General features: G+C 41.9%; 1 protein-coding gene across 1 annotated transcript in view; it reads left to right on the top strand.

The window, feature by feature from the left end:
• Positions 1–7,717, top strand: part of LOC137655767 (unconventional myosin-XIX-like) — a 291,069-nt gene that overhangs the window by 206,258 nt on the left and 77,094 nt on the right. The gene's annotated exons all lie outside the window — the stretch shown is intronic.

The following is a 7,717-nucleotide window of genomic DNA, read 5'->3' as shown; positions in this document are numbered from 1 at the left end:
ATATACCATATTTTCTGGCATAATAAATCTACGTCGATTTTTGGACCATATTTTGTTAAATATTTTCCTCTTTTTCCCTGACCTTCACGGACTCCGGAAGTTATTGTGAAACTACCTCTCTAACCAGTATTGAAAAATTACTGAATACTGAAACTTTTATATTTTGCTATATTTGGGGTCTCTGAATTGTCTGTAAATTACGTACTGTAACTAGTTTTATAGTGTAGGCATAGCTTAGCATTTTTTTGTCTTTGTTTGTGGTCACTTCTGATACTATAGTATTAATTCAATAAAAAGGTATTTTTCTGTAGTATATTATCATCATCATCTATGCCTATTGATGCAAAGGGCCTCAGTTAGATTTTGCCAGGTGTCTCCATCTTGAGCTTTTAATTCAATACTTCTCCATTCATCATCTCTGATTTCACACTTCTTAGTCCTCAGCCATGTAGTGCCTTGTGAAGTCCAGTTATACGTTTCGTAAACTAATCTCTCTTGAGGGAGTGCGAAGCATGCTCAAATCATCTCATCCTCCCTTCACCATGATCTCATCCTCCCTTCACCATGATCTCATCCACATATGGCGCTTAAGTAATCTCTCTTACAGTTTCATTTCTAATCCTATCATGCCATTTAACTTCCAATATTCTTCTGAGACCTTTGTTCTCAAATCTACTAAATCTATTGGAGATTGTTTCATTGTCATACCAAAACTCGTGTATACTGTAACACTGATCTCACTAAACTAATGTATAACCTTATTTTTATTTGTAATTTCAGTCAATTTGATTTCCAAATTTTACTTAACCTAGCCATTGTCTGGTTTGCTTTATTTTCAAGCTATTAAACTCTAATTCTAATTACCCTGTATTTGTTCTTAAATACTTAGATGAATTTAGTTAATTAGTAGTTGAGCCGCTAAGGTGTGGACGTGTTTTGCGTGAAGCTCCGCTCAACACTCACCCTGAGTCGTGATTTAGCTTTTGGTTTCTCGCTTAAAATGTCATTGAAAAGATATTAGTTAATCTTATGGAGAAACTTAGTGATAAGAAACAATACTCTATGTCTGCTCCTAACTTTATTTGCCTCATGTAAAACCACACAGGTAGACTGGAAAAAACGGATATGATGTCACTGCAATAGTTTCTATCATAAGAAATGGGTGTATATAGTGACAGGCATCATTGATAATGAATGAAAGAACCTAGATTGGTTATGCCCACCATGCATAGGGGAAGCCAGACAAGCCAATTTATATATATCAGAATTGAAGGGAGACGTGAATATGAGAGAAGAGGCCTTGAGGGAACAAGACATGAAAATAGCTGAATTGGAAAATAAACTTGCAGACCTTAGCACACACGTAGCAAATTCCACCCAGACTACTGACCTCACTGAGAAATTTTATATTCTTGCTATGAAAAGGGAATCAATTAAGGCGACACTTAAAACATTGATAGACCCAAAACCGGAGAAGAAAAGATATTTGCTGACAAAGATAAGGAAAAAAAATCTGTTGTTAATTAAATCAACAAATACAACAACTAAAATCACTGAAAGAAAATGCAAGATTGAACAAGCACTTAAAGACATTACTATACTCAACACGAGGTCAATTGCGAATGGAAGTGTTATTGTAAACTTTGCAAACAAAATTATCAGAGAAGGCTGCAAACAAAATTCAGACATTGGTTACTGACACTGAAACGAGAAAAATCGGAAAACTAAAACCAAAAATAATGATATGCAATGCGTACAGTGATGAAGAAATCGTTGCTAGGACCAAATCCAAAATATAGAAGAGAAGATAAGTGTAGTCCTGAAGAAAAATGCTTCAGGTGGGACCACCCACTATGTGCTGATATATGATCCTGAAGTTCGGAGGACTAATCATGATAATGGGGACAACATTTTGTTACAATTGGGTACTTATAACATGCGGGATAGGTACCACGTGACCAATGGCTACCACTGTCAGAGGTATGGACAGCTTGACAAAGATTGCAAGTCTAATAATGATGATAAAGTCTGCGGGAAATGCTCAGGAAAACATTCCACAAAGGAGTGTACTGTAATTCTCAAGTGTCAAAGTGTATTAACTGCACAAAGTTAAACAAACCAAGTGACCACATAGTAAATTCTAGAGAATGCTTATGACTTGGAATTGAAAAATCTTGCAGAAAATACTGATCATGTTTACTAAGGATGTCATAAACTGTGGCTATATAAATATACAATCTGTACGTAATAACCCTATTCAAATTCGAGAATTGATAAACGAGAAATATTTGGACATACTAAGCACTATCTGAAACAGGGTTAGATAACTCGGACAAGGCAAAGGTCACTGAAATGACACCCCCCACACATACCTTTCACATACCGAGAGAGGGTAGGTCTGGTGGGGGTGTCAGACTCATTTTTCATAATATTTTATCCGTGAGTCGTATAACAGTGATAATTGAACAGTAAATGAACAATACGTTGTATGAAACGTCAAATACTCGGAACGAACAAGGTAAAATGACAATGGAGGTCTTGTAGAGAGTAGGGTTCCTCTGCTGTAAAGAACCGGAAAACCAGCCATCAAAGTAAAGTAAAGTACCTCATTAATCTTTTCTCCTGCCAATGATTATACATCTTCCATTGCATATTTTATTCTCATCATCTCTGTCTTTCTTCTATTTATCTTGAGTCCAAAAATCCTGTTATATTTCATGCATTCTGGTGAGCAAGCATGGAAAATCCTGTGGTGTTCTGCTAATAAGGACAACATCATCAGCATATTCTAGGTCAGCTAATTTCCTGTTGCTAATCCAGTCAAATCTTTCTCCACCCTCTCCAACTGTTCTACGTATTACAAAATCCAAGAGGAGGATAAACAACATAGGTGACAACACATTCCCTTGGAGTACTCCACTCTTCACTGGAAATTCATTAGATAGGACTCCACTAACATTAACTTTGAACTTGCTATGGTGATGAACAGACTTAATCAAATTTACATATTCAAGTGGAAATCCATAATAACACAGGATTCTCCTCAAAATTGGCCGATGCACAATTTCAAAGGATTTCTCATAATCAACAAATGCCATCAAAAGTTGATTTTTATATTCTTCCTATTGTTTTACAGCATGTCTCAAAATGAAAATTTGGTCAGTACAAATATAGTACCTTTTCTAAATCCTGCTTGTTCATCTCTCAGCTTTTCATCAATCTTTCTCTGTAGTCTCTTTATAATAAGCATTTTCACTGACACTTCTAATTCCCATTCATCAGGTTTGCCTCTTAATGCCACATTCTATAAAATAATCTTGTAAGTTTTCTTAAGGGTCTCTTCATTTTTAGCCAGTATCATCTTGGCACTTATTCCATTGTAACCAGGGACTTTCCATATCCTGAGTTTTTTAATACAAGCTTAATGCGTTCCGGGACCCGAGCTTGTATGTCAATTTTCTCGTATCTCGGATCAATTTTTCCCATATAAAATAACTTAAAAAATTTTCTGGGCTTGAACCTGTGCCGGCCAGTGAATAAGCTCCTATTAGCACTTATTCTTAGGTAATTTACTGCTAAATATACCAGAGAAAAAATGTAAAGGAGTGCTAGGTTGACTAGCTCGCTCACCTATTGGTGTCGGTATGGAATTGGGCGTATAATCCAGAGGTCCCGCACCATTTAGATTCATCCACGACAAAGACCCCCAATAGAGGAGAGCCGTTCAACCTCACTCGGCACCACCTACTCTGCATCCGCTCAGAACTCAACTCCTTTTTAGCACGCCTGTGTGGTAACCCGCTAGTTTGTGCTCTCGTGTTTTTGCCTTATTTTCCTTGTGATTATGGCTTCTACATCGGTTTCCCAGGAGACACCGTCTAAGTTAAGTACCAAGCTATGTTTTGCTGTGTTTTGAGCAATCTAGATCGTTTAATATTTAAGTTATAAGAGTTTATTCTCTTCGATCATCTCGGTCTTGCTCGATTCCGCTTACGGTTGGTACTCCTGTTTCGAGAGCTTTTAGTTTCACTTGCGGTGTTACTAAGTGTATTATTTTTATTATTAGTTTAATTTTTATATGTTTTATAGTGGATATTCATTATTTAGCGTTTAGAGCCCTTGTGGCTCATATTTAGGGCCGATATCAGATTACGTATCGTAGGTGGCTTGCCGGCCTTCGGCCATCAGGTTGTTGTCCTTCGGGATTTATTCATTATTTCGCATGCCTTGCCCTAATTTTTTATGTGTATATTTATATATTTTTCAACGCTATTACTTTTATAATGAATTTTTGTGCTTATTACTCCGTATGATCTGTTTTGGTAGTGTTTGGGGATCGTCAGTTGGTAGCCCTGCTGCTCCGTGTCACGTGATCCTCCCCCAAGCTCCCTCTCTCGCTAGGTTGGTGGCTAGGCTTCTCTCCCCCCTCCCCTAGGGGACCGTTGCCTTCCCTTCCTACAGAGGGGGTAGTTCAGTGTTTATGGACTATGTCCTCTCTCCGGGTGTCCCGGTGGTTTTGTCTCTGTCTAGACTGGTTGGCTACCGGTCAACAGAGTAGGAATCCCGGTGCACCCTATTTTATAAATGTTCACCTATCACACTTTTATTTATGTTATACGAAAACCTCCGGGTTCTGTTGGTGGTTCTTATCTACGGTTCCGCCCCCCTTATTTTATAACATTTACTATGATTATATATGACAGATCACTACCCCGGAGTTCCTATATGTATTAGTTTATGGATGTAATTTTATATATCCCGGTCCGGGGCTTAACCTCGCTCCGGGAAGTCAGACACCATGTGTGTTAATTCTTTGTTGCATCCTTCTTTATGATCCCGGCTCGTCCGGAATGAATAGTTATACTCTAGTCTTAAGTTAGACTTATGTTTAGGCCCGGGTCCTCCGGACCCGCCCCTACTTAAGAGTATTATAGTTAAGCTCTAGTCTTAAGTTAGACTTATGTTTAGGCCCGGGTCCTCCGGACCCGCCCCTACTTAAGAGAATTACAGTTTCTCATATACTATTCTTATTACAGATGGTTCATTGCCAGACGACGGCCTGTGCGGCAGTTCTTCACCAGCCTTGTGGCCATACGGTGTGTAGGTCTCACGCCCTCTGCGGAGTACAACTGGAAGATATCGTAGTCTGGCATCCTGATAATTGTATGGTCTGTTTTGACCTCATTACCACCCTTGGATCTGATTCGGTGAGTCCCGTTGGCTATGTTGACTTTTCTAATTATTCTTACTTTTATTTGGTATACATACACTATTTAGTAAGATTTCTATGGTCTTTAAAGGACCTCCTGGACTCTTCCTTTCTTTAATTCCCACTATTATTTCAGGCATCCCCGGAGCAGAAGACTGCGGCTCGGGCCACCCTGAAAGTGTGGGTTGGGGGATTTGCCCGAAATGTGAAATCAAAGCAGCCTTACGTCCTCTCTGAAGACTACTGTGCAATGATTTATCCTAATGCTAAGTCTTCAGCCGCTGTGGCTACAGCTGTTGCGGCACCCATCATTGCCGACATTGATGCCACTATTTCTGGATTCATCGATCAGGATCAAGATCAAGATACGTCTGATGCCCCCGGAGATCTGGAAGACAATGTTGCCTCCTTGAACTCGGATGTGGAACCCATGTTGTTAGATGATCCGGATGCAGGTAGGGTGGTAAGTGAGGCAGGTGTTACCGGCGCTGAGATTCCTATCCCCAGCCCCGCTCTTTCTTCTTCATCTGATCTCTCTTCTTTTCATGGTTTTTCTGGGGACCGCGATTCGTCTCACCGATCACACCCGGTTCCCCCCAAAGATAAATCTAAATCTAGAACTTTGCCAAAAGCTCGTAAGCCCCACAAGGCTTCCCATGGTTCTAAAACGAAAGCAAACCCATCATCTAAGGCTTCCGGCTCCTCCTCTAAGTCTCACGACCCGGGAGTACAATCCGCCACTTCTGCTCCTAACCCGGGCCTTTCCGAATCAGCCATGCTTCGCATTGTGTCAGAGATGCAATCTAAGATTGTGTCAGAAATGCAGGCCAAGATGGACACGATGTTTTCTAACATTGGTCAGAGACTTGGGGCATTAGAGCAAGGTGCTCCGGAGCAAGTTCAAAGCTCTCTCATCCCGGATGCCTCTAAGCTTCCTCCGTTTACCAAGAATAACCCTTGGCGCATGGCTCTTCATTCCCCGTTCTCAGACGGGATGTTAACGTTGGAAGGTCTTGGTACTCGTCCACTAGAGGACTTTGAATTCTTTCCTCCTGGTCTCGCATTTCCGTTTCATGGTTATGCCAGGCTTACCGAGGAAGCTCTGGTTCGGCTGGATAAGGTCCCTAAAGAGACCGTCATTTTCCCAAAGGAACAAGCCCAATCTGTTTGGGCTAGGTTTCTAAATGACATAGGTTGCACCAATACCATGTTGACGCCTCATAAGAGTTCATTTACAATGTTCCTAATGGACAAGAATACCGTGACTCTATGCGTCACTAAGATTGCAGAGCTTGCCTTTCAATACGCTCTGGAGGAGAAGCCCTTGCCTCCCATCCGAGAGGTAGATCCGATCTCCCTCCTTCTTCCTTCAGATAATGAGTGTTGGGACAATGTCCATACTACCTTTACTTCCGGCAAGCTGACAGCGGACTGTGCGTCAGTAATTTTTAGTGAACGGCTTCCCCGTCTCCCGGAATCCCTTATTAAACAGGAGTATGATTCCCGCCTACGTGTTGGTCGAACCTTGAACTTGGCCACTTCTACGGAGTCGATAGCCTTAATTTATGATACTGAGAGTATCTTTAAGTCTCTCAATAAGGCTACTTTGCAGTCTTTGTACTTTGACCAATATGACTTTGCTCTTGCTAAACGTAGGTGCCGCAAACACGTCCTGGCTGAGGCGACTATTAGGCACGAACCGAATAAACTTATCCGGTCCTCTTGTTGGGGTCCAAATCTTTTCCCTGAGGATCTTGTGAAGGAAGTCTTGACAGAAGCTACAAGAGTTAATCAGAGCCTTAAAGCCCGTTGGGGTTTGACTCCTAAGCGGAAATATGATCCCGCAAGTTACCAAGCCCGTGGTAGGAAGAAGCTCCGCCCGTATACCTCCACTCAGTTCCGGCAACAGCAAAGTAGCTCGTCCGTTTTCCGGCAGCCTCTCCCACCATCTCCTGCTGTTCCTGCACAGCCTTCCACCTCTCAGGCTCCTTCCTCGGACGACTACGTCACCGTTCTGTTCCCTAAGAGCCAGCTTCCCGGTGCCTCCACCACCTCTCCAGCCTTTAACCAATCTTATGAAGCTCAAGGCTCTTCCCAGGGTTATAACAGAGGTAGAGGCTACCACCGTGGTTCATACCAGAACAGAGGTAGGGGTAGATTCTTTCGCAAAGGAAAGAACTTCCGAGGCGGACGTGGAGGCAACTCCTCAAGCCAATACTGAGGTGCAGCGGGTAGGGGCGAGGCTTTATGCCTTCCGCAACAAATGGAGGTTCAGTCCCTGGGCTTTCAGTATCATCTCCAAGGGACTGGGGTGGAGTTGGATTCAAGGACCTCCTCCACCGAACAGATTTCATCAGCATTCCACTCCGGACCTAGTCGAGTTTGTCCAGGACCTGTTACAAAAGAACGCCATACAAGAAACGAAACACCTGAAGTTTCAGGGTCGGCTGTTCAGTGTCCCGAAGAAGGATTCGGACAAGAGAAGAGTGATTCTAGACCTATCCCTTC

This window comes from Palaemon carinicauda, chromosome 16 (genome assembly GCF_036898095.1).
Source record: "Palaemon carinicauda isolate YSFRI2023 chromosome 16, ASM3689809v2, whole genome shotgun sequence".
Taxonomy (NCBI): Eukaryota; Metazoa; Arthropoda; class Malacostraca; order Decapoda; family Palaemonidae; genus Palaemon; species Palaemon carinicauda.
The sequence above is the reverse complement of the archived record's forward strand: the minus strand, read 5'-3'. Positions and strand labels throughout refer to the sequence as shown.